Source organism: Pan troglodytes, chromosome 18 (assembly GCF_028858775.2).
Source record: "Pan troglodytes isolate AG18354 chromosome 18, NHGRI_mPanTro3-v2.0_pri, whole genome shotgun sequence".
Classification (NCBI taxonomy): domain Eukaryota; kingdom Metazoa; phylum Chordata; class Mammalia; order Primates; family Hominidae; genus Pan; species Pan troglodytes.
Window position 1 is genome coordinate 91,995,678 of NC_072416.2, and position 27,818 is coordinate 92,023,495.

Consider the following 27,818-nt stretch of genomic DNA (forward strand, 5'->3'; position numbering starts at 1 on the left):
GTAGATATTTCCATGTTTATACAGAAGGCGGCGCAGATATTTCCATGGATACCTAGAAGGCCGTGTAGATATTTCCATGTTTATACAGATAGCGGTGTAGATATTTCCATGTATAAACAGATGGCTGTGTAGATATTTCCATGTTTATACAGATGGCTGTGTAGATATTTCCATGTTTATACAGATGACTTTGTAGGTATTTCCATGTTTATACAGATGGCGGTGTAGGTATTTCCATGTTTATAGAGATAGCTGTGTAGATATTTCCATGTTTATACAGATAGCGGTGTAGATATTTCCATGTTTATACAGATCGCGGTGTAGATATTTCCATGTTTATACAGACAGCAGTGGAGATACTTCCATGTTTATACGCATAGCGGTGTACATATTTCCACGTTTATAGAGACAGCGGTGTAGGTATTTCCATGTTTATACAGATAGCGGTGCAGATATTTCCATGTTTATACAGATGCCTATGCAGATATTTCCATATTTATTCAGAGGGCTCTGTAGATATTTCCATGTTTATACAGATGGCAGTGTAGATTTTTCCATGTTCCTAGACATGACTGTGTAGGTATTTCCATGTTTATACAGATGGCTGTGTAGATATTTCCATGTTTATAGAGATAGCGGTGTAGATATTTCCATGTTTATACAGATAGCGGTGTAAATATTTCCATGTTTATACAGATCGTGGTGTAGATATTTCCATGTTTATACAGATACCGGTGTAGAAATTTCCATGTTTATACAGACCGCAGTGTAGATATCTCCATGTTTATACAGATAGCGGTGTAGATATTTCCATGTTTGTACAGATGGCGGTGTTGGTGTTTCCATCTATACACAGATTGCCGTGTAGGTATTTCCATGTGTTTACAGATGGCATTGTAGATATTTCCATGTTTATACAAATGACTGTATAGGTATTTCCATGTTTTTAGAGATGGCATTGTAGATATTTCCATGTTTATAGAGATAGCGGTGTAGATATTTCCATATTTATACAGATAACGGTGTAGATATTTCTGTGTTTATAGAGATAGCAGTGTAAATATTTCCATGTTTATACAGATCACGGTGTAGATATTTCCATGTTTATACAGACCGCTTTGAAGATATTTCCATGTTTATACAGATAGCGGTGCAGATATTTCCATGTTTGTACAGATGGCGGTGTTGATATTTCCATCTATACACAGATGACCGTGTAGATATTTCCATGTTTATACAGAAGGCGGCGCAGATATTTCCATGGATATGTAGAAGGCCGTGTAGATATTTCCATGTTTATACAGATAGCGGTGTAGATATTTCCATGTATATACAGATGGCTGTGTAGATATTTCCATGTTTATACAGATGGCTGCGTAGATATTTCCATGTTTATACAGATGACTTTGTAGGTATTTCCATGTTTATACAGATGGCGGTGTAGGTATTTCCATGTTTATAGAGATAGCTGTGTAGATATTTCCATGTTTGTACAGATGGCGGTGTAGGTATTTCCATGTTTTTAGAAATTGCTGTGTAGATATTTCCATGTTTATACAGATAGCGGTGTAGATATTTCCATGTTTATACAGATCGCGGTGTAGATATTTCCATGTTTATACAGACAGCAGTGGAGATATTTCCATGTTTATACGCATAGCTGTGTACATATTTCCATGTTTATAGAGACAGCGGAGTAGGTATTTCCACGTTTCTACAGATAGTGGTGCAGATATTTCCATGTTTATACAGATGCCTATGCAGATATTTCCATATTTATACAGAGGGCTCTGTAGATATTTCCATGTTTATACAGATGGCAGTGTAGATTTTTCCATGTTCCTACACATGACTGTGTAGGTATTTCCATGTTTATACAGATGGCTTTGTACATATTTCCATGTTTATAGAGATAGCGGTGTAGATATTTCCATGTTTATACAGATAGCGGTGTAAATATTTCCATGTTTATACAGATCGTGGTGTAGATATTTCCATGTTTATACAGATACCGGTGTAGAAATTTCCATGCTTATACAGACCGCAGTGTAGGTATCTCCATGTTTATACAGATAGCGGTGTAGATATTTCCATGTTTGTACAGATGGCGGTGTTGGTGTTTCCATCTATACACAGATTGCCGTGTAGGTATTTCCATGTGTATACAGATGCCATTGTAGATATTTCCATGTTTATACAGATGGTGGTGTAGATATTTCCATGTTTATACAGATGACTGTATAGGTATTTCCATGTTTTTACAGATGGCATAGTAGATATTTCCATGTTTATAGAGATAGCAGTGTAGATATTTCCTTGTTTATACAGATAGCGGTTTAGCTATTTCCATGTTTATACAGACCGCGGTGTAGATATTTCCATGTTTATACAGATAGCGGTGCAGATATTTCCATGTTTTTACAGATGGCGGTGTTGATATTTCCATCTATACACAGATGACCGTGTAGATATTTCCATGTTTATACAGAAGGCGGCGCAGATATTTCCATGGATATGTAGAAGGCGGTGTAGATATTTCCATGTTTATACAGATAGCGGTGTAGATATTTCCATGTATATACAGATGGCTGTGTAGATATTTCCATGTTTATACAGATGGTGGTGTAGATATTTCCATGTTTATACAGATGACTGTATAGGTATTTCCATGTTTTTACAGATGGCATTGTAGATATTTCCATGTTTATAGAGATAGCAGTGTAGATATTTCCATGTTTATACAGATGGCGGTGTAGATATTTCCATGTTTATACAGATCACGGTGTAGATATTTCCATGTTTATACAGATAGCAGTGTAAATATTTCCATGTTTATACAGATCACTGTGTAGATTTTTCCAGGTTTATAGAGATAGCGGTGTAGATATTTCCATGTTTACACAGATAGCGGTTTAGCTATTTCCATGTTTATACAGACCGCGGTGTAGATATTTCCATGTTTATACAGATAGCGGTGCAGATATTTCCATGTTTGTACAGATGGCGGTGTTGATATTTCCATCTTTACACAGATGACCGTGAAGATATTTCCATGTTTATACAGAAGGCGGCGCAGATATTTCCATGGATATGTAGAAGGCGGTGTAGATATTTCCATGTTTATACAGATAGCGGTGTAGATATTTCCATGTATATAGAGATGGCTGTGTAGATATTTCCATGTTTATACAGATGGCTGTGTAGATATTTCCATGTTTATACAGATGACTTTGTAGGTATTTCCATGTTTATACAGATGGCGCTGTAGCTATTTCCATGTTTATAGAGATAGCTGTGTAGATATTTCCATGTTTATACATATCGTGGTGTAGATATTTCCATGTTTATACAGATACCGGTGTAGAATTTTCCATGTTTATACAGACCGCAGTGTAGATATCTCCATGTTTATACAGATAGCGGTGTAGATATTTCCATGTTTGTACAGATGGCGGTGTTGGTGTTTCCATCTATACACAGATTGCCGTGTAGGTATTTCCATGTGTATACAGATGGCATTGTAGATATTTCCATGTTTATACAGTTGGTGGTGTAGATATTTCCATGTTAATACAGATGACTGTATAGGTATTTCCATGTTTTTACAGATGGCATTGTAGATACTTCCATGTTTATAGGGATAGCAGTGTAGATATTTCCATGTTTATACAGATGGCGGTGTAGATATTTCCATGTTTATAGAGATAGCGGTGTAGATATTTCCATATTTATACAGATAACTGTGTAGATATTTCCATGTTTATACAGATAGCAGTGTAAATATTTCCATGTTCATACAGATCACCGTGTAGATATTTCCAGGTTTATAGAGATAGCAGTGTAGATATTTCCATGATTATACAGATAGCGGTTTAGCTATTTCCATGGTTATACAGACCGCGGTGTAGATATTTCCATGTTTATACAGATAGCGGTGCAGATATTTCCATGTTTGTACAGATGGCGGTGTTCATATTTCCAGCTATACACAGATGACCTTGTAGATATTTCCATGTTTATACAGAAGGCGGCGCAGATATTTCCATGGATATGCAGAAGGCGGTGTAGATATTTCCATGTTTATACAGATAGCGGTGTAGATATTTCCATGTATATACAGATGGCTGTGTAGTTATTTCCATGTTTCTACAGATGGCTGTGTAGATATTTCCATGTTTATACAGATGACTTGTAGGTATTTGCATGTTTATACAGATGGCGGTGTAGGTATTTCCATGTTTATGGAGATAGCTGTGTAGATATTTCCATGTTTATACAGATAGCGGTGTAGATATTTCCATGTTTATAGAGATTGCGGTGTAGATATTTCCATATTTATACAGATAACGGTGTAGATATTTCCATGTTTATACAGATAGCAGTGTAAATATTTCCATGTTTATACAGATCACGGTGTAGATATTTCCAGGTTTATAGAGATAGCAGTGTAGATATTTCCATGTTTATACAAATAGCGGTGCAGATATTTCCATGTTTGTACAGATGGCGGTGTTGATATTTCCATCTATACACAGATAACCGTGTAGATATTTCCATGTTTATACAGAAGGCGGCGCAGATATTTCCATGGATATGTAGAAGGCGGTGTAGATATTTCCATGTTTATACAGATAGCGGTGTAGATATTTCCATGTATATACAGATGGCTGTGTAGATATTTCCATGTTTATACAGATGGCTGTGTAGATATTTCCATGTTTATACAGATGACTTTCTAGGTATTTCCATGTTTATACAGATGGCGGTGTAGGTATTTCCATGTTTATACAGTTAGCGGTGTAGATATTTCCATGTTTATACAGATCACGGTGTAGATATTTCCATGTTTATACAGATCGCGGTGTAGATATTTCCATGTTTATACAGACAGCAGTGGAGATATTTCCATGTTTATACACATAGCGGTGTACATATTTCCATGTTTATAGAGACAGTGGTGTAGGTATTTCCATGTTTATACAGATAGCGGTGCAGATATTTCCATGTTTATACAGATGCCTATGCAGATATTTCCATATTTATACAGAGGGCTCTGTAGATATTCCCAGGTTTATACAGATGGCAGTGTAGATTTTTCCATGTTCCTACACATGACTGTGTAGGTATTTCCATGTTTATACAGATGGCTTTGTAGTTATTTCCATGTTTATAGAGATAGCGGTGTAGATATTTCCATGTTTATACAGATAGCGGTGTAAATATTTCCATGTTTATACAGATCATGGTGTAGATATTTCCATGTTTATACAGATACCGGTGTAGAAATTTCCATGTTTATACAGACCGCAGTGTAGATATGTCCATGTTTATACAGATAGCGGTGTAGATATTTCCATGTTTGTACAGATGGCGGTGTTGATGTTTCCATCTATACACAGATTGCCGTGTAGGTATTTCCATGTGTATACAGATGGCATTGTAGATATTTCCATGTTTATACAGATGGTGGTGTAGATATTTCCATGTTTATACAGATGACTGTATAGGTATTTCCATGTTTTTACAGATGGCATTGTTAATATTTCCATGTTTATAGGGATAGCAGTGTAGATATTTCCATGTTTATACAGATGGCGGTGTAGATATTCCCATGTTTATAGAGATAGCGGTGTAGATATTTCCATATTTATACAGATAACGGTGTAGATATTTCCATGTTTATACAGATAGCAGTGTAAATATTTCCATGTTTATACAGATCACGGTGTAGATATTTCCAGGTTTATGGAGATAGCAGTGTAGATATTTCCATGCTTATACAGATAGCGGTTTAGCTATTTCCATGTTTATACAGACCGCGGTGTAGATATTTCCATGTTTATACAGATAGCGGTGCAGATATTTCCATGTTTCTACAGATGGCGGTGTAGATATTTCCATGTATATACAGATGGCTGTGTAGATATTTCCATGTTTATACAGATGGCTGTGTAGATATTTGCATGTTTATACAGATGGCTGTGTAGATATTTCCATGTTTATACAGATGAATTTGTAGGTATTTCCATGTTTATACAGATGGCGGTGTAGGTATTTCCAGGTTTATACAGACTGTGGTGTAGATATTTCCATGTTTATACAGAGAGCGGTGCAGATATTTCCATGTTTATACAGATAGCGGTGCAGATATTTCCATGTTTGTACACATGGCGGTGTTGATATTTCCATCTACACACAGATGACCTTGTAGATATTTCCATGTTTATACAGAAGGCGCGCAGATATTTCCATGGATATGTAGAAGGCGGTGTAGATATTTCCATGTTTATACAGACAGCGGTGTAGATATTTCCATGTATATACAGATGGCTGTGTAGATATTTCCATGTTTATACAGATGGCTGTGTAGATATTTCCATGTTTATACAGATGACTTTGTAGGTATTTCCATGTTTATACAGATGGCGGTGTAGTTAGTTCCATGTTTATAGAGATAGCTGTGTAGATATTTCCACGTTTATACAGATAGCGGCGTAGATATTTCCATGTTAATAGAGATCACGATGTAGATATTTCCATGTTTATACAGACACCAGTAGAGATATTTCCATGTTTATACACATAGCGGTGTACATATTTCCATGTTTATAGAGACAGCGGTGTAGGTAATTCCATGTTTATACAGATAGCGTTGCAGATATTTCCATGTTTATAAAGATGGCTGTGTAGATATTTCCATGTATATACAGATGGCTGTGTAGATATTTCCATGTTTATACAGATGCCTATGCAGATATTTCCATATTTATACAGAGGGCTCTGTAGATATTTCCATGTTTATACAGATGACTTTGTAGGTATTTGCATGTTTATACAGATGGCGGTGTAGGTATTTCCATGTTTATAGAGATAGCTGTGTAGATATTTCCATGTTTATACAGATAGCGGTGTAGATATTTCCATGTTTATAGAGATTGCGGTGTAGATATTTCCATATTTATACAGATAACGGTGTAGATATTTCCATGTTTATACAGAGAGCAGTGTAAATATTTCCATGTTTATACAGATCACGGCGTAGATATTTCCAGGTTTATAGAGATAGCAGTGTAGATATTTCCATGTTTATACAAATAGCGGTGCAGATATTTCCATGTTTGTACAGATGGCGGTGTTGATGTTTCCATCTATACACAGATTGCCGTGTAGGTATTTCCATGTGTATACAGATGGCATTGTAGATATTTCCATGTTTATACAGATGGTGGTGTAGATATTTCCATGTTTATACAGATGACTGTATAGGTATTTCCATGTTTTTACAGATGGCATTGTTAATATTTCCATGTTTATAGGGATAGCAGTGTAGATATTTCCATGTTTATACAGATGGCGGTGTAGATATTCCCATGTTTATAGAGATAGCGGTGTAGATATTTCCATATTTATACAGATAACGGTGTAGATATTTCCATGTTTATACAGATAGCAGTGTAAATATTTCCATGTTTATACAGATCACGGTGTAGATATTTCCAGGTTTATGGAGATAGCAGTGTAGATATTTCCATGCTTATACAGATAGCGGTTTAGCTATTTCCATGTTTATACAGACCGCGGTGTAGATATTTCCATGTTTATACAGATAGCGGTGCAGATATTTCCATGTTTCTACATATGGCGGTGTAGATATTTCCATGTATATACAGATGGCTGTGTAGATATTTCCATGTTTATACAGATGGCTGTGTAGATATTTGCATGTTTATACAGATGGCTGTGTAGATATTTCCATGTTTATACAGATGAATTTGTAGGTATTTCCATGTTTATACAGATGGCGGTGTAGGTATTTCCAGGTTTATACAGACTGTGGTGTAGATATTTCCATGTTTATACAGAGAGCGGTGCAGATATTTCCATGTTTATACAGATAGCGGTGCAGATATTTCCATGTTTGTACACATGGCGGTGTTGATATTTCCATCTACACACAGATGACCGTGTAGATATTTCCATGTTTATACAGAAGGCGCGCAGATATTTCCATGGATATGTAGAAGGCGGTGTAGATATTTCCATGTTTATACAGACAGCGGTGTAGATATTTCCATGTATATACAGATGGCTGTGTAGATATTTCCATGTTTATACAGATGGCTGTGTAGATATTTCCATGTTTATACAGATGACTTTGTAGGTATTTCCATGTTTATACAGATGGCGGTGTAGTTAGTTCCATGTTTATAGAGATAGCTGTGTAGATATTTCCACGTTTATACAGATAGCGGCGTAGATATTTCCATGTTAATAGAGATCACGATGTAGATATTTCCATGTTTATACAGACACCAGTAGAGATATTTCCATGTTTATACACATAGCGGTGTACATATTTCCATGTTTATAGAGACAGCGGTGTAGGTAATTCCATGTTTATACAGATAGCGTTGCAGATATTTCCATGTTTATAAAGATGGCTGTGTAGATATTTCCATGTATATACAGATGGCTGTGTAGATATTTCCATGTTTATACAGATGCCTATGCAGATATTTCCATATTTATACAGAGGGCTCTGTAGATATTTCCATGTTTATACAGATGACTTTGTAGGTATTTGCATGTTTATACAGATGGCGGTGTAGGTATTTCCATGTTTATAGAGATAGCTGTGTAGATATTTCCATGTTTATACAGATAGCGGTGTAGATATTTCCATGTTTATAGAGATTGCGGTGTAGATATTTCCATATTTATACAGATAACGGTGTAGATATTTCCATCTTTATACAGAGAGCAGTGTAAATATTTCCATGTTTATACAGATCACGGCGTAGATATTTCCAGGTTTATAGAGATAGCAGTGTAGATATTTCCATGTTTATACAAATAGCGGTGCAGATATTTCCATGTTTGTACAGATGGCGGTGTTGATATTTCCATCTATACACAGATGACCGTGTAAATATCTCCATGTTTATACAGAAGGCGGCGCAGATATTTCCATGGATATGTAGAAGGCGGGGTAGATATTTCCATGTTTATACAGATAGCGGTGTAGATATTTCCATGTATATACAGATGGCTGTGTATATATTTCCATGTTTATGCAGGTGGCTGTGTAGATATTTCCATGTTTATACAGATGACTTTCTAGGTATTTCCATGTTTATACAGATGGCGGTGTAGGAATTTCCATGTTTATAGAGATAGCTGTGTAGATATTTCCATGTTTATACAGTTAGCGGTGTAGATATTTCCATGTTTATACAGATCGCGGTGTAGATATTTCCATGTTTATACAGACAGCAGTGGAGATATTTCCATGTTTATACACATAGCGGTGTACATATTTCCATGTTTATAGAGACAGTGGTGTAGGTATTTCCATGTTTATACAGATAGCGGTGCAGATATTTCCATGTTTATACAGATGCCTATGCAGATATTTCCATATTTATACAGAGGGCTCTGTAGATATTCCCAGGTTTATACAGATGGCAGTGTAGATTTTTCCACGTTCCTACACATGACTGTGTAGGTATTTCCATGTTTATACAGATGGCTTTGTAGTTATTTCCATGTTTATAGAGATAGCGGTGTAGATATTTCCATGTTTATACAGATAGCGGTGTAAATATTTCCATGTTTATACAGATCATGGTGTAGATATTTCCATGTTTATACAGATACCGGTGTAGAAATTTCCATGTTTATACAGACCGCAGTGTAGATATGTCCATGTTTATACAGATAGCGGTGTAGATATTTCCATGTTTGTACAGATGGCGGTGTTGATGTTTCCATCTATACACAGATTGCCGTGTAGGTATTTCCATGTGTATACAGATGGCATTGTAGATATTTCCATGTTTATACAGATGGTGGTGTAGATATTGCCATGTTTATACAGATGACTGTATAGGTATTTCCATGTTTTTACAGATGGCATTGTTAATATTTCCATGTTTATAGGGATAGCAGTGTAGATATTTCCATGTTTATACAGATGGCGGTGTAGATATTCCCATGTTTATAGAGATAGCGGTGTAGATATTTCCATATTTATACAGATAACGGTGTAGATATTTCCATGTTTATACAGATAGCAGTGTAAATATTTCCATGTTTATACAGATCACGGTGTAGATATTTCCAGGTTTATAGAGATAGCAGTGTAGATATTTCCATGTTTATACAGATAGCAGTTTAGCTATTTCCATGTTTATACAGACCGCGGTGTAGATATTTCCATGTTTATACAGATAGCGGTGCAGATATTTCCATGTTTCTACAGATGGCGGTGTAGATATTTCCATGTATATACAGATGGCTGTGTAGATATTTCCATGTTTATACAGATGGCTGTGTAGATATTTGCATGTTTATACAGATGGCTGTGTAGATATTTCCATGTTTATACAGATGAATTTGTAGGTATTTCCATGTTTATACAGATGGCGGTGTAGGTATTTCCAGGTTTATACAGACTGTGGTGTAGATATTTCCATGTTTATACAGATAGCGGTGCAGATATTTCCATGTTTATACAGATAGCGGTGCAGATATTTCCATGTTTGTACAGATGGCGGTGTTGATATTTCCGTCTACCCACAGATGACCGTGTAGATATTTCCATGTTTATACAGAAGGCGCGCTGATATTTCCATGGATATGTAGAAGGCGGTGTAGATATTTCCATGTTTATACAGACAGCGGTGTAGATATTTCCATGTATATACAGATGGCTGTGTAGATATTTCCATGTTTATACAGATGGCTGTGTAGATATTTCCATGTTTATACAGATGACTTTGTAGGTATTTCCATGTTTATACAGATGGCGGTGTAGTTAGTTCCATGTTTATAGAGATAGCTGTGTAGATATTTCCATGTTTATACAGATAGCGGCATAGATATTTCCATGTTTATAGAGATCACGGTGTAGATATTTCCATGTTTATACAGACACCAGTGGAGATATTTCCATGTTTATACACATAGCGGTGTACATATTTCCATGTTTATAGAGACAGCGGTGTAGGTAATTCCATGTTTATACAGATAGCGGTGCAGATATTTCCATGTTTATACAGATGGCTGTGTAGATATTTCCATGTATATACAGATGGCTGTGTAGATATTTCCATGTTTATACAGATGACTTTGTAGGTATTTGCATGTTTATACAGATGGCGGTGTAGGTATTTCCATGTTTATAGAGATAGCTGTGTAGATATTTCCATGTTTATACAGATAGCGGTGTAGATATTTCCATGTTTATAGAGATTGCGGTGTAGATATTTCCATATTTATACAGATAACGGTGTAGATATTTCCATGTTTATACAGAGAGCAGTGTAAATATTTCCATGTTTATACAGATCACGGTGTAGATATTTCCAGGTTTATAGAGATAACAGTGTAGATATTTCCATGTTTATACAAATAGCGGTGCAGATATTTCCATCTTTGTACAGATGGCGGTGTTGGTATTTCCATCTATACACAGATGACCGTGTAGATATTTCCATGTTTATACAGAAGGCGGCGCAGATATTTCCATGGATATGTAGACGGCGGGGTAGATATTTCCATGTTTATACAGATAGCGGTGTAGATATTTCCATGTATATACAGATGGCTGTGTATATATTTCCATGTTTATACAGATGGTTGTGTAGATATTTCCATGTTTATACAGATGACTTTCTAGGTATTTCCATGTTTATACAGATGGCGGTGTAGGAATTTCCATGTTTATAGAGATAGCTGTGTAGATATTTCCATGTTTATACAGTTAGCGGTGTAGATATTTCCATGTTTATACAGATCGCGGTGTAGATATTTCCATGTTTATACAGACAGCAGTGGAGGTATTTCCATGTTTGTACACATAGCGGTGTACATATTTCCATGTTTATAGAGACAGTGGTGTAGGTATTTCCATGTTTATACAGATAGCGGTGCAGATATTTCCATGTTTATACAGATGCCTATGCAGATATTTCCATATTTATACAGAGGGCTCTGTAGATATTCCCAGGTTTATACAGATGGCAGTGTAGATTTTTCCATGTTCCTACACATGACTGTGTAGGTATTTCCATGTTTATACAGATGGCTTTGTAGTTATTTCCATGTTTATAGAGATAGCGGTGTAGATATTTCCATGTTTATACAGATAGCGGTGTAAATATTTCCATGTTTATACAGATCGTGGTGTAGATATCTCCATGTTTATACAGATACCGGTGTAGAAATTTCCATGTTTATACAGACCGCAGTGTAGATATGTCCATGTTTATACAGATAGCGGTGTAGATATTTCCATGTTTGTACAGATGGCGGTGTTGATGTTTCCATCTATACACAGATTGCCGTGTAGGTATTTCCATGTGTATACAGATGGCATTGTAGATATTTCCATGTTTATACAGATGGTGGTGTAGATATTTCCATGTTTATACAGATGACTGTATAGGTATTTCCATGTTTTTACAGATGGCATTGTGAATATTTCCATGTTTATAGGGATAGCTGTGTAGATATTTCCATGTTTATACAGATGGCGGTGTAGATATTCCCATGTTTATAGAGATAGCGGTGTAGATATTTCCATATTTATACAGATAACGGTGTAGATATTTCCATGTTTATACAGATAGCAGTGTAAATATTTCCATGTTTATACAGATCACGGTGTAGATATTTCCAGGTTTATAGAGATAGCTGTGTAGATATTTCCATGTTTATACAGATAGCAGTTTAGCTATTTCCATGTTTATACAGACCGCTGTGTAGATATTTCCATGTTTATACAGATAGCGGTGCAGATATTTCCATGTTTCTACTGATGGCGGTGTAGATATTTCCATGTATATACAGATGGCTGTGTAGATATTTCCATGTTTATACAGATGGCTGTGTAGATATTTGCATGTTTATACAGAAGGCTGTGTAGATATTTCCATGTTTATACAGATGAATTTGTAGGTATTTCCATGTTTATACAGACATCGGTGTAGGTATTTCCATGTTTATACAGATAGCGGTGAAGATATTTCCATGTTTATACAGATGCCTATGCAGATATTTCCATATTTATACAGAGGGCTCTGTAGATATTCCCAGGTTTATACAGATGGCAGTGTAGATTTTTCCATGTTCCTAGACATGACTGTGTAGGTATTTCCATGTTTATACAGATGGCTGTGTAGATATTTCCATGTTTATAGAGATAGCAGTGTAGATATTTCCATGTTTATACAGATAGCGGTGTAAATATTTCCATGTTTATACAGATCGTGGTGTAGATATTTCCATGTTTATACAGATACCGGTGTAGAAATTTCCATGTTTATACAGACCGCAGTGTAGATATCTCCATGTTTATACAGATAGCGGTGTAGATATTTCCATGTTTGTACAGATGGCGGTGTTGGTGTTTCCATCTATACACAGATTGCCGTGTAGGTATTTCCATGTGTATACAGATGGCATTGTAGATATTTCCATGTTTATACAGATGGTGGTGTAGATATTTCCATGTTTATACAAATGACTGTATAGGTATTTCCATGTTTTTAGAGATGGCATTGTAGATATTTCCATGTTCATAGAGATAGCGGTGTAGATATTTCCATATTTATACAGATAATGGTGTAGATATTTCCGTGTTTATAGAGATAGCAGTGTAAATATTTCCATGTTTATACAGATCACGGTGTAGATATTTCCATGTTTATACAGACCGCTTTGAAGATATTTCCATGTTTATACAGATAGCGGTGCAGATATTTCCATGTTTGTACAGATGGCGGTGTTGATATTTCCATCTATAAACAGATGACCGTGTAGATATTTCCATGTTTATACAGAAGGCGGCGCAGATATTTCCATGGATATGTAGAAGGCCGTGTAGATATTTCCATGTTTATACAGATAGCGGTGTAGATATTTCCATGTATATACAGATGGCTGTGTAGATATTTCCATGTTTATACAGATGGCTGTGTAGATATTTCCATGTTTATACAGATGACTTTGTAGGTATTTCCATGTTTATACAGATGGCTGTGTAGATATTTCCATGTTTATACAGATGGCGGTGTAGGTATTTCCATGTTTATAGAGATAGCTGTGTAGATATTTCCATGTTTGTACAGATGGCGGTGTAGGTATTTCCATGTTTTTAGAAATTGCTGTGTAGATATTTCCATGTTTGTACAGATAGCGGTGTAGATATTTCCATGTTTATACAGATCACGGTGTTGATATTTCCATGTTTAGACAGACAGCAGTGGAGATATTTCCATGTTTATACGCATAGCGGTGTACATATTTCCATGTTTATAGAGACAGCGGAGTAGGTATTTCCACGTTTCTACAGATAGTGGTGCAGATATTTCCATGTTTATACAGATGCCTATGCAGATATTTCCATATTTATACAGAGGGCTCTGTAGATATTTCCATGTTTATACAGATGGCAGTGTAGATTTTTCCATGTTCCTACACATGACTGTGTAGGTATTTCCATGTTTATACAGATGGCTTTGTACATATTTCCATGTTTATAGAGATAGCGGTGTAGATATTTCCATGTTTATACAGATACCGGTGTAGAAATTTCCATGCTTATACAGACCGCAGTGTAGGTATCTCCATGTTTATACAGATAGCGGTGTAGATATTTCCATGTTTGTACAGATGGCGGTGTTGGTGTTTCCATCTATACACAGATTGCCGTGTAGGTATTTCCATGTGTATACAGATGCCATTGTAGATATTTCCATGTTTATACAGATGGTGGTGTAGATATTTCCATGTTTATACAGATGACTGTATAGGTATTTCCATGTTTTTACAGATGGCATAGTAGATATTTCCATGTTTATAGAGATAGCAGTGTAGATATTTCCATGTTTATACAGATAGCGGTTTAGCTATTTCCATGTTTATACAGACCGCGGTGTAGATATTTCCATGTTTATACAGATAGCGGTGCAGATATTTCCATGTTTTTACAGATGGCGGTGTTGATATTTCCATCTATACACAGATGACCGTGTAGATATTTCCATGTTTATACAGAAGGCGGCGCAGATATTTCCATGGATATGTAGAAGGCCGTGTAGATATTTCCATTTTTATACAGATAGCGGTGTAGATATTTCCATGTATATACAGATGGCTGTGTAGATATTTCCATGTTTATACAGATGGTGGTGTAGATATTTCCATGTTTATACAGATGACTGTATAGGTATTTCCATGTTTTTACAGATGGCATTGTAGATATTTCCATGTTTATAGAGATAGCAGTGTAGATATTTCCATGTTTATACAGATGGCGGTGTAGATATTTCCATGTTTATACAGATAACGGTGTAGATATTTCCATGTTTATACAGATAGCAGTGTAAATATTTCCATGTTTATACAGATCACTGTGTAGATATTTCCAGGTTTATAGAGATAGCGGTGTAGATATTTCCATGTTTACACAGATAGCGGTTTAGCTATTTCCATGTTTATACAGACCGCGGTGTAGATATTTCCATGTTTATACAGATAGTGGTGCAGATATTTTCATGTTTGTACCGATGGCGGTGTTGATATTTCCATCTTTACACAGATGACCGTGAAGATATTTCCATGTTTATACAGAAGGCGGCGCAGATATTTCCATGGATATGTAGAAGGCGGTGTAGATATTTCAATGTTTATACAGATAGCGGTGTAGATATTTCCATGTATATACAGATGGCTGTGTAGATATTTCCATGTTTATACACATGGCTGTGTAGATATTTCCATGTTTATACAGATGACTTTGTAGGTATTTCCATGTTTATACAGATGGCGCTGTAGCTATTTCCATGTTTATAGAGATAGCTGTGTAGATATTTCCATGTTTATACAGACAGCGGTGTACATATTTCCATATTTATAGAGACAGCGGTGTAGGTATTTCCATGTTTATACAGATAGCGGTGCAGATATTTCCATGTTTATACAGATGCCTATGCAGATATTTCCATATTTATAGAGAGGGCTCTGTAGATATTTCCATGTTTATACAAATGGCAGTGTAGATTTTTCCGTGTTCCTACACATGACTGTGTAGTTATTTCCATGTTTATACAGATGGCTTTGTAGATATTTCCATGTTTATAGAGATAGCGGTGTAGATATTTCCATGTTTATACACATATCGGTGCAAATATTTCCATGTTTATACAGATCGTGGTGTAGATATTTCCATGTTTATACAGATAGCGGTGTAGATATTTCCATGTTTGTACAGATGGCGGTGGTGATGTTTCCATCTATATACAGATTGCCGTGTAGGTATTTCCATGTGTATACAGATGGCATTGTAGATATTTCCATGTTTATACAGACCGTGGTGTAGATATTTCCATGTTTATACAGATGACTGTATAGGTATTTCCATGTTTTTACAGATGGCATTGTAGATATTTCCATGTTTTTAGAGATAACGGTGTAGATATTTCCATATTTATACAGATATCCGTGTAGATATTTCCATGTTTATACAGATAGCAGTGTAAATATTTCCTTGTTTATACAGATCACGGTGTACATATTTCCATGTTTATATAGACCGCTTTGAAAATATTTCCATGTTTATACAGATAGCGGTGCAGATATTTCCATGTTTGTACAGATGGCGGTGTTGATATTTCCATCTATACACAGATGACCGTGTAGATATTTCCATGTTTATACAGAAGGCGGAACAGATATTTCCATGTATATGTAGAAGGCCGTGTAGATATTTCCATGTTTATACAGATAGCGGTGTAGATATTTCCATGTATATACAGATGGCTGTGTAGATATTTCCATGTTTATACAGATGGCTGTGTAGATATTTCCATGTTTATACAGATGACTTTGTAGGTATTTCCATGTTTATACAGATGGCGGTGTAGGTATTTCCATGTTTATAGAGATAGCTGTGTAGATATTTCCATGTTTATACAGATAGCGGTGTAGATATTTCCATGTTTATACAGATCGTGGTGTAGATATTTCCATGTTTATACAGACAGCAGTGGAGATACTTCCATGTTTATACGCATAGCGGTGTACATATTTCCACGTTTATAGAGACAGCGGTGTAGATTTTTCCATGTTTATACAGATAGCGGTGCAGATATTTCCATGTTTATACAGATGCCTATGCAGATATTTCCATATTTATACAGAGGGCTCTGTAGATATTTCCATGTTTATACAGATGGCAGTGTAGATTTTTCCATGTTCCTAGACATGACTGTGTAGGTATTTCCATGTTTATACAGATGGCTGTGTAGATATTTCCATGTTTATAGAGATAGCGGTGTAGATATTTCCATGTTTATACAGATAGCGGTGTAAATATTTCCATGTTTATACAGATCGTGGTGTAGATATTTCCATGTTTATACAGATAACGGTGTAGAAATTTCCATGTTTATACAGACCGCAGTGTAGATATCTCCATGTTTATACAGATAGCGGTGTAGATATTTCCATGTTTGTACAGATGGCGGTGTTGGTGTTTCCATCTATACACAGATTGCCGTGTAGGTATTTCCATGTGTATACAGATGGCATTGTAGATATTTCCATGTTTATACAGATGGTGGTGTAGATATTTCCATGTTTATACAAATGACTGTATAGGTATTTCCATGTTTTTAGAGATGGCATTGTAGATATTTCCATGTTTATAGAGATAGCGGTGTAGATATTTCCATATTTATACAGATAACGGTGTAGATATTTCCGTGTTTATAGAGATAGCAGTGTAAATATTTCCATGTTTATACAGATCACGGTGTAGATATTTCCATGTTTATACAGACCGCTTTGAAGATATTTCCATGTTTATACAGATAGCGGTGCAGATATTTCCATGTTTGTACAGATGGCGGTGTTGATATTTCCATCTATACACAGATGACCGTGTAGATATTTCCATGTTTATACAGAAGGCGGCGCAGATATTTCCATGGATATGTAGAAGGCCGTGTAGTTATTTCCATGTTTATACAGATAGCGGTGTAGATATTTCCATGTATATACAGATGGCTGTGTAGATATTTCCATGTTTATACAGATGGCTGTGTAGATATTTCCATGTTTATACAGATGACTTTGTAGGTATTTCCATGTTTATACAGATGGCGGTGTAGGTATTTCCATGTTTATAGAGATAGCTGTGTAGATATTTCCATGTTTGTACAGATGGCGGTGTAGGTATTTCCATGTTTTTAGAAATTGCTGTGTAGATATTTCCATGTTTATACAGATAGCGGTGTAGATATTTCCATGTTTATACAGATCGCGGTGTAGATATTTCCATGTTTATACAGACAGCAGTGGAGATATTTCCATGTTTATACGCATAGCGGTGTACATATTTCCATGTTTATAGAGACAGCGGAGTAGGTATTTCCACGTTTCTACAGATAGTGGTGCAGATATTTCCATGTTTATACAGATGCCTATGCAGATATTTCCATATTTATACAGAGGGCTCTGTAGATATTTCCATGTTTATACAGATGGCAGTGTAGATTTTTCCATGTTCCTACACATGACTGTGTAGGTATTTCCATGTTTATACAGATGGCTTTGTACATATTTCCATGTTTATAGAGATAGCGGTGTAGATATTTCCATGTTTATACAGATAGCGGTGTAAATATTTCCATGTTTATACAGATCGTGGTGTAGATATTTCCATGTTTATACAGATACCGGTGTAGAAATTTCCATGCTTATACAGACCGTTGTGTAGATATTTCCATGTTTATACAGATAGTGGTGCAGATATTTCCATGTTTGTACAGATGGCGGTGTTGATATTTCCATCTTTACACAGATGACCGTGAAGATATTTCCATGTTTATACAGAAGGCGGCGCAGATATTTCCATGGATATGTAGAAGGCGGTGTAGATATTTCCATGTTTATACAGATAGCGGTGTAGATATTTCCATGTATATACAGATGGCTGTGTAGATATTTCCATGTTTATACAGATGGCTGTGTAGATATTTCCATGTTTATACAGATGACTTTGTAGGTATTTCCATGTTTATACAGATGGCGCTGTAGCTATTTCCATGTTTATAGAGATAGCTGTGTAGATATTTCCATGTTTATACAGATAGCGGTGTACATATTTCCATGTTTATAGAGACAGCGGTGTAGGTATTTCCATGTTTATACAGATAGCGGTGCAGATATTTCCATGTTTATACAGATGCCTATGCAGATATTTCCATATTTATACAGAGGGCTCTGTAGATATTTCCATGTTTATACAGATGGCAGTGTAGATTTTTCCATGTTCCTAGACATGACTGTGTAGGTATTTCCATGTTTATACAGATGGCTGTGTAGATATTTCCATGTTTATAGAGATAGCGGTGTAGATATTTCCATGTTTATACAGATAGCGGTGTAAATATTTCCATGTTTATACAGATCGTGGTGTAGATATTTCCATGTTTATACAGATACCGGTGTAGAAATTTCCATGTTTATACAGACCGCAGTGTAGATATCTCCATGTTTATACAGATAGCGGTGTAGATATTTCCATGTTTGTACAGATGGCGGTGTTGGTGTTTCCATCTATACACAGATTGCCGTGTAGGTATTTCCATGTGTATACAGATGCCATTGTAGATATTTCCATGTTTATACAGATGGTGGTGTAGATATTTCCATGTTTATACAGATGACTGTATAGGTATTTCCATGTTTTTACAGATGGCATAGTAGATATTTCCATGTTTATAGAGATAGCAGTGTAGATATTTCCATGTTTATACAGATAGCGGTTTAGCTATTTCCATGTTTATACAGACCGCGGTGTAGATATTTCCATGTTTATACAGATAGCGGTGCAGATATTTCCATGTTTTTACAGATGGCGGTGTTGATATTTCCATCTATACACAGATGACCGTGTAGATATTTCCATGTTTATACAGAAGGCGGCGCAGATATTTCCATGGATATGTAGAAGGCCGTGTAGATATTTCCATGTTTATACAGATAGCGGTGTAGATATTTCCATGTATATACAGATGGCTGTGTAGATATTTCCATGTTTATACAGATGGTGGTGTAGATATTTCCATGTTTATACAGATGACTGTATAGGTATTTCCATGTTTTTACAGATGGCATTGTAGATATTTCCATGTTTATAGAGATAGCAGTGTAGATATTTCCATGTTTATACAGATGGCGGTGTAGATATTTCCATGTTTATACAGATAACGGTGTAGATATTTCCATGTTTATACAGATAGCAGTGTAAATATTTCCATGTTTATACAGATCACTGTGTAGATATTTCCAGGTTTATAGAGATAGCGGTGTAGATATTTCCATGTTTACACAGATAGCGGTTTAGCTATTTCCATGTTTATACAGACCGCGGTGTAGATATTTCCATGTTTATACAGATAGTGGTGCAGATATTTTCATGTTTGTACCGATGGCGGTGTTGATATTTCCATCTTTACACAGATGACCGTGAAGATATTTCCATGTTTATACAGAAGGCGGCGCAGATATTTCCATGGATATGTAGAAGGCGGTGTAGATATTTCAATGTTTATACAGATAGCGGTGTAGATATTTCCATGTATATACAGATGGCTGTGTAGATATTTCCATGTTTATACACATGGCTGTGTAGATATTTCCATGTTTATACAGATGACTTTGTAGGTATTTCCATGTTTATACAGATGGCGCTGTAGCTATTTCCATGTTTATAGAGATAGCTGTGTAGATATTTCCATGTTTATACAGACAGCGGTGTACATATTTCCATATTTATAGAGACAGCGGTGTAGGTATTTCCATGTTTATACAGATAGCGGTGCAGATATTTCCATGTTTATACAGATGCCTATGCAGATATTTCCATATTTATAGAGAGGGCTCTGTAGATATTTCCATGTTTATACAAATGGCAGTGTAGATTTTTCCGTGTTCCTACACATGACTGTGTAGTTATTTCCATGTTTATACAGATGGCTTTGTAGATATTTCCATGTTTATAGAGATAGCGGTGTAGATATTTCCATGTTTATACACATATCGGTGCAAATATTTCCATGTTTATACAGATCGTGGTGTAGATATTTCCATGTTTATACAGATAGCGGTGTAGATATTTCCATGTTTGTACAGATGGCGGTGGTGATGTTTCCATCTATATACAGATTGCCGTGTAGGTATTTCCATGTGTATACAGATGGCATTGTAGATATTTCCATGTTTATACAGACCGTGGTGTAGATATTTCCATGTTTATACAGATGACTGTATAGGTATTTCCATGTTTTTACAGATGGCATTGTAGATATTTCCATGTTTTTAGAGATAACGGTGTAGATATTTCCATATTTATACAGATATCCGTGTAGATATTTCCATGTTTATACAGATAGCAGTGTAAATATTTCCTTGTTTATACAGATCACGGTGTACATATTTCCATGTTTATATAGACCGCTTTGAAAATATTTCCATGTTTATACAGATAGCGGTGCAGATATTTCCATGTTTGTACAGATGGCGGTGTTGATATTTCCATCTATACACAGATGACCGTGTAGATATTTCCATGTTTATACAGAAGGCGGAACAGATATTTCCATGTATATGTAGAAGGCCGTGTAGATATTTCCATGTTTATACAGATAGCGGTGTAGATATTTCCATGTATATACAGATGGCTGTGTAGATATTTCCATGTTTATACAGATGGCTGTGTAGATATTTCCATGTTTATACAGATGACTTTGTAGGTATTTCCATGTTTATACAGATGGCGGTGTAGGTATTTCCATGTTTATAGAGATAGCTGTGTAGATATTTCCATGTTTATACAGATAGCGGTGTAGATATTTCCATGTTTATACAGATCGTGGTGTAGATATTTCCATGTTTATACAGACAGCAGTGGAGATACTTCCATGTTTATACGCATAGCGGTGTACATATTTCCACGTTTATAGAGACAGCGGTGTAGATTTTTCCATGTTTATACAGATAGCGGTGCAGATATTTCCATGTTTATACAGATGCCTATGCAGATATTTCCATATTTATACAGAGGGCTCTGTAGATATTTCCATGTTTATACAGATGGCAGTGTAGATTTTTCCATGTTCCTAGACATGACTGTGTAGGTATTTCCATGTTTATACAGATGGCTGTGTAGATATTTCCATGTTTATAGAGATAGCGGTGTAGATATTTCCATGTTTATACAGATAGCGGTGTAAATATTTCCATGTTTATACAGATCGTGGTGTAGATATTTCCATGTTTATACAGATAACGGTGTAGAAATTTCCATGTTTATACAGACCGCAGTGTAGATATCTCCATGTTTATACAGATAGCGGTGTAGATATTTCCATGTTTGTACAGATGGCGGTGTTGGTGTTTCCATCTATACACAGATTGCCGTGTAGGTATTTCCATGTGTATACAGATGGCATTGTAGATATTTCCATGTTTATACAGATGGTGGTGTAGATATTTCCATGTTTATACAAATGACTGTATAGGTATTTCCATGTTTTTAGAGATGGCATTGTAGATATTTCCATGTTTATAGAGATAGCGGTGTAGATATTTCCATATTTATACAGATAACGGTGTAGATATTTCCGTGTTTATAGAGATAGCAGTGTAAATATTTCCATGTTTATACAGATCACGGTGTAGATATTTCCATGTTTATACAGACCGCTTTGAAGATATTTCCATGTTTATACAGATAGCGGTGCAGATATTTCCATGTTTGTACAGATGGCGGTGTTGATATTTCCATCTATACACAGATGACCGTGTAGATATTTCCATGTTTATACAGAAGGCGGCGCAGATATTTCCATGGATATGTAGAAGGCCGTGTAGTTATTTCCATGTTTATACAGATAGCGGTGTAGATATTTCCATGTATATACAGATGGCTGTGTAGATATTTCCATGTTTATACAGATGGCTGTGTAGATATTTCCATGTTTATACAGATGACTTTGTAGGTATTTCCATGTTTATACAGATGGCGGTGTAGGTATTTCCATGTTTATAGAGATAGCTGTGTAGATATTTCCATGTTTGTACAGATGGCGGTGTAGGTATTTCCATGTTTTTAGAAATTGCTGTGTAGATATTTCCATGTTTATACAGATAGCGGTGTAGATATTTCCATGTTTATACAGATCGCGGTGTAGATATTTCCATGTTTATACAGACAGCAGTGGAGATATTTCCATGTTTATACGCATAGCGGTGTACATATTTCCATGTTTATAGAGACAGCGGAGTAGGTATTTCCACGTTTCTACAGATAGTGGTGCAGATATTTCCATGTTTATACAGATGCCTATGCAGATATTTCCATATTTATACAGAGGGCTCTGTAGATATTTCCATGTTTATACAGATGGCAGTGTAGATTTTTCCATGTTCCTACACATGACTGTGTAGGTATTTCCATGTTTATACAGATGGCTTTGTACATATTTCCATGTTTATAGAGATAGCGGTGTAGATATTTCCATGTTTATACAGATAGCGGTGTAAATATTTCCATGTTTATACAGATCGTGGTGTAGATATTTCCATGTTTATACAGATACCGGTGTAGAAATTTCCATGCTTATACAGACCGTTGTGTAGATATTTCCATGTTTATACAGATAGTGGTGCAGATATTTCCATGTTTGTACAGATGGCGGTGTTGATATTTCCATCTTTACACAGATGACCGTGAAGATATTTCCATGTTTATACAGAAGGCGGCGCAGATATTTCCATGGATATGTAGAAGGCGGTGTAGATATTTCCATGTTTATACAGATAGCGGTGTAGATATTTCCATGTATATACAGATGGCTGTGTAGATATTTCCATGTTTATACAGATGGCTGTGTAGATATTTCCATGTTTATACAGATGACTTTGTAGGTATTTCCATGTTTATACAGATGGCGCTGTAGCTATTTCCATGTTTATAGAGATAGCTGTGTAGATATTTCCATGTTTATACAGATAGCGGTGTACATATTTCCATGTTTATAGAGACAGCGGTGTAGGTATTTCCATGTTTATACAGATAGCGGTGCAGATATTTCCATGTTTATACAGATGCCTATGCAGATATTTCCATATTTATACAGAGGGCTCTGTAGATATTTCCATGTTTATACAGATGGCAGTGTAGATTTTTCCATGTTCCTAGACATGACTGTGTAGGTATTTCCATGTTTATACAGATGGCTGTGTAGATATTTCCATGTTTATAGAGATAGCGGTGTAGATATTTCCATGTTTATACAGATAGCGGTGTAAATATTTCCATGTTTATACAGATCGTGGTGTAGATATTTCCATGTTTATACAGATACCGGTGTAGAAATTTCCATGTTTATACAGACCGCAGTGTAGATATCTCCATGTTTATACAGATAGCGGTGTAGATATTTCCATGTTTGTACAGATGGCGGTGTTGGTGTTTCCATCTATACACGGATTGCCGTGTAGGTATTTCCATGTGTATACAGATGGCATTGTAGATATTTCCATGTTTATACAGATGGTGGTGTAGATATTTCCATGTTTATACAAATGACTGTATAGGTATTTCCATGTTTTTAGAGATGGCATTGTAGATATTTCCATGTTTATAGAGATAGCGGTGTAGATATTTCCATATTTATACAGATAACGGTGTAGATATTTCCGTGTTTATAGAGATAGCAGTGTAAATATTTCCATGTTTATACAGATCACGGTGTAGATATTTCCATGTTTATACAGACCGCTTTGAAGATATTTCCATGTTTATACAGATAGCGGTGCCGATATTTCCATGTTTGTACAGATGGCGGTGTTGATATTTCCATCTATACACAGATGACCGTGTAGATATTTCCATGTTTATACAGAAGGCGGCGCAGATATTTCCATGGATATGTAGAAGGCCGTGTAGTTATTTCCATGTTTATACAGATAGCGGTGTAGATATTTCCATGTATATACAGATGGCTGTGTAGATATTTCCATGTTTATACAGATGGCTGTGTAGTTATTTCCATGTTTATACAGATGACTTTGTAGGTATTTCCATGTTTATACAGATGGCGGTGTAGGTATTTCCATGTTTATAGAGATAGCTGTGTAGATATTTCCATGTTTGTACAGATGGCGGTGTAGGTATTTCCATGTTTTTAGAAATTGCTGTGTAGATATTTCCATGTTTATACAGATAGCGGTGTAGATATTTCCATGTTTATACAGATCGCGGTGTAGATATTTCCATGTTCATACAGACAGCAGTGGAGATATTTCCATGTTTATACGCATAGCGGTGTACATATTTCCATGTTTATAGAGACAGCGGAGTAGGTATTTCCACGTTTCTACAGATAGTGGTGCAGATATTTCCATGTTTATACAGATGCCTATGCAGATATTTCCATATTTATACAGAGGGCTCTGTAGATATTTCCATGTTTATACAGATGGCAGTGTAGATTTTTCCATGTTCCTACACATGACTGTGTAGGTATTTCCATGTTTATACAGATGGCTTTGTACATATTTCCATGTTTATAGAGATAGCGGTGTAGATATTTCCATGTTTATACAGATAGCGGTGTAAATATTTCCATGTTTATACAGATCGTGGTGTAGATATTTCCATGTTTATACAGATACCGGTGTAGAAATTTCCATGCTTATACAGACCGCTGTGTAGATATTTCCATGTTTATACAGATAGTGGTGCAGATATTTCCATGTTTATACAGATAGCGGTGTAGATATTTCCATGTATATACAGATGGCTGTGTAGATATTTCCATGTTTATACAGATGGCTGTGTAGATATTTCCATGTTTATACAGATGACTTTGTAGGTATTTCCATGTTTATACAGATGGCGCTGTAGCTATTTCCATGTTTATAGAGATAGCTGTGTAGATATTTCCATGTTTATACAGATAGCGGTGTACATATTTCCATGTTTATAGAGACAGCGGTGTAGGTATTTCCATGTTTATACAGATAGCGGTGCAGATATTTCCATGTTTATACAGATGCCTATGCAGATATTTCCATATTTATAGAGAGGGCTCTGTAGATATTTCCATGTTTATACAAATGGCAGTGTAGATTTTTCCATGTTCCTACACATGACTGTGTAGTTATTTCCATGTTTATACAGATGGCTTTGTAGATATTTCCATGTTTATAGAGATAGCGGTGTAGATATTTCCATGTTTATACACATATCGGTGTAAATATTTCCATGTTTATACAGATCGTTGTGTAGATATTTCCATGTTTATACAGATAGCGGTGTAGATATTTCCATGTTTGTACAGATGGCGGTGGTGATGTTTCCATCTATATACAGATTACCGTGTAGGTATTTCCATGTGTATACAGATGGCATTGTAGATATTTCCATGTTTATACAGACCGTGGTGTAGATATTTCCATGTTTATACAGATGACTGTATAGGTATTTCCATGTTTTTACAGATGGCATTGTAGATATTTCCATGTTTTTAGAGATAACGGTGTAGATATTTCCATATTTATACAGATATCGGTGTAGATATTTCCATGTTTATACAGATAGCAGTGTAAATATTTCCTTGTTTATACAGATCACGGTGTAGATATTTCCATGTTTATATAGACCGCTTTGAAAATATTTCCATGTTTATACAGATAGCGGTGCAGATATTTCCATGTTTGTACAGATGGCGGTGTTGATATTTCCATCTATACACAGATGACCATGTAGATATTTCCATGTTTATACAGAAGGCGGCGCAGATATTTCCATGTATATGTAGAAGGCCGTGTAGATATTTCCATGTTTATACAGATAGCGGTGTAGATATTTCCATGTATATACAGATGGCTGTGTAGATATTTCCATGTTTATACAGATGGCTGTGTAGATATTTCCATGTTTATACAGATGACTTTGTAGGTATTTCCATGTTTATACAGATGGCGGTGTAGGTATTTCCATGTTTATAGAGATAGCTGTGTAGATATTTCCATGTTTGTACAGATGGCGGTGTAGGTATTTCCATGTTTTTAGAAATTGCTGTGTAGATATTTCCATGTTTATACAGATAGCGGTGTAGATATTTCCATGTTTATACAGATCGCGGTGTAGATATTTCCATGTTTATACAGACAGCAGTGGAGATATTTCCATGTTTATACGCATAGCGGTGTACATATTTCCATGTTTATAGAGACAGCGGAGTAGGTATTTCCACGTTTCTACAGATAGTGGTGCAGATATTTCCATGTTTATACTGATGCCTATGCAGATATTTCCATATTTATACAGAGGGCTCTGTAGATATTTCCATGTTTATACAGATGGCAGTGTAGATTTTTCCATGTTCCTACACATGACTGTGTAGGTATTTCCATGTTTATACAGATGGCTTTGTACATATTTCCATGTTTATAGAGATAGCGGTGTAGATATTTCCATGTTTATACAGATAGCGGTGTAAATATTTCCATGTTTATACAGATCGTGGTGTAGATATTTCCATGTTTATACAGATACCGGTGTAGAAATTTCCATGCTTATACAGACCGCAGTGTAGGTATCTCCATGTTTATACAGATAGCGGTGTAGATATTTCCATGTTTGTACAGATGGCGGTGTTGGTGTTTCCATCTATTCACAGATTGCCGTGTAGGTATTTCCATGTGTATACAGATGCCATTGTTGATATTTCCAT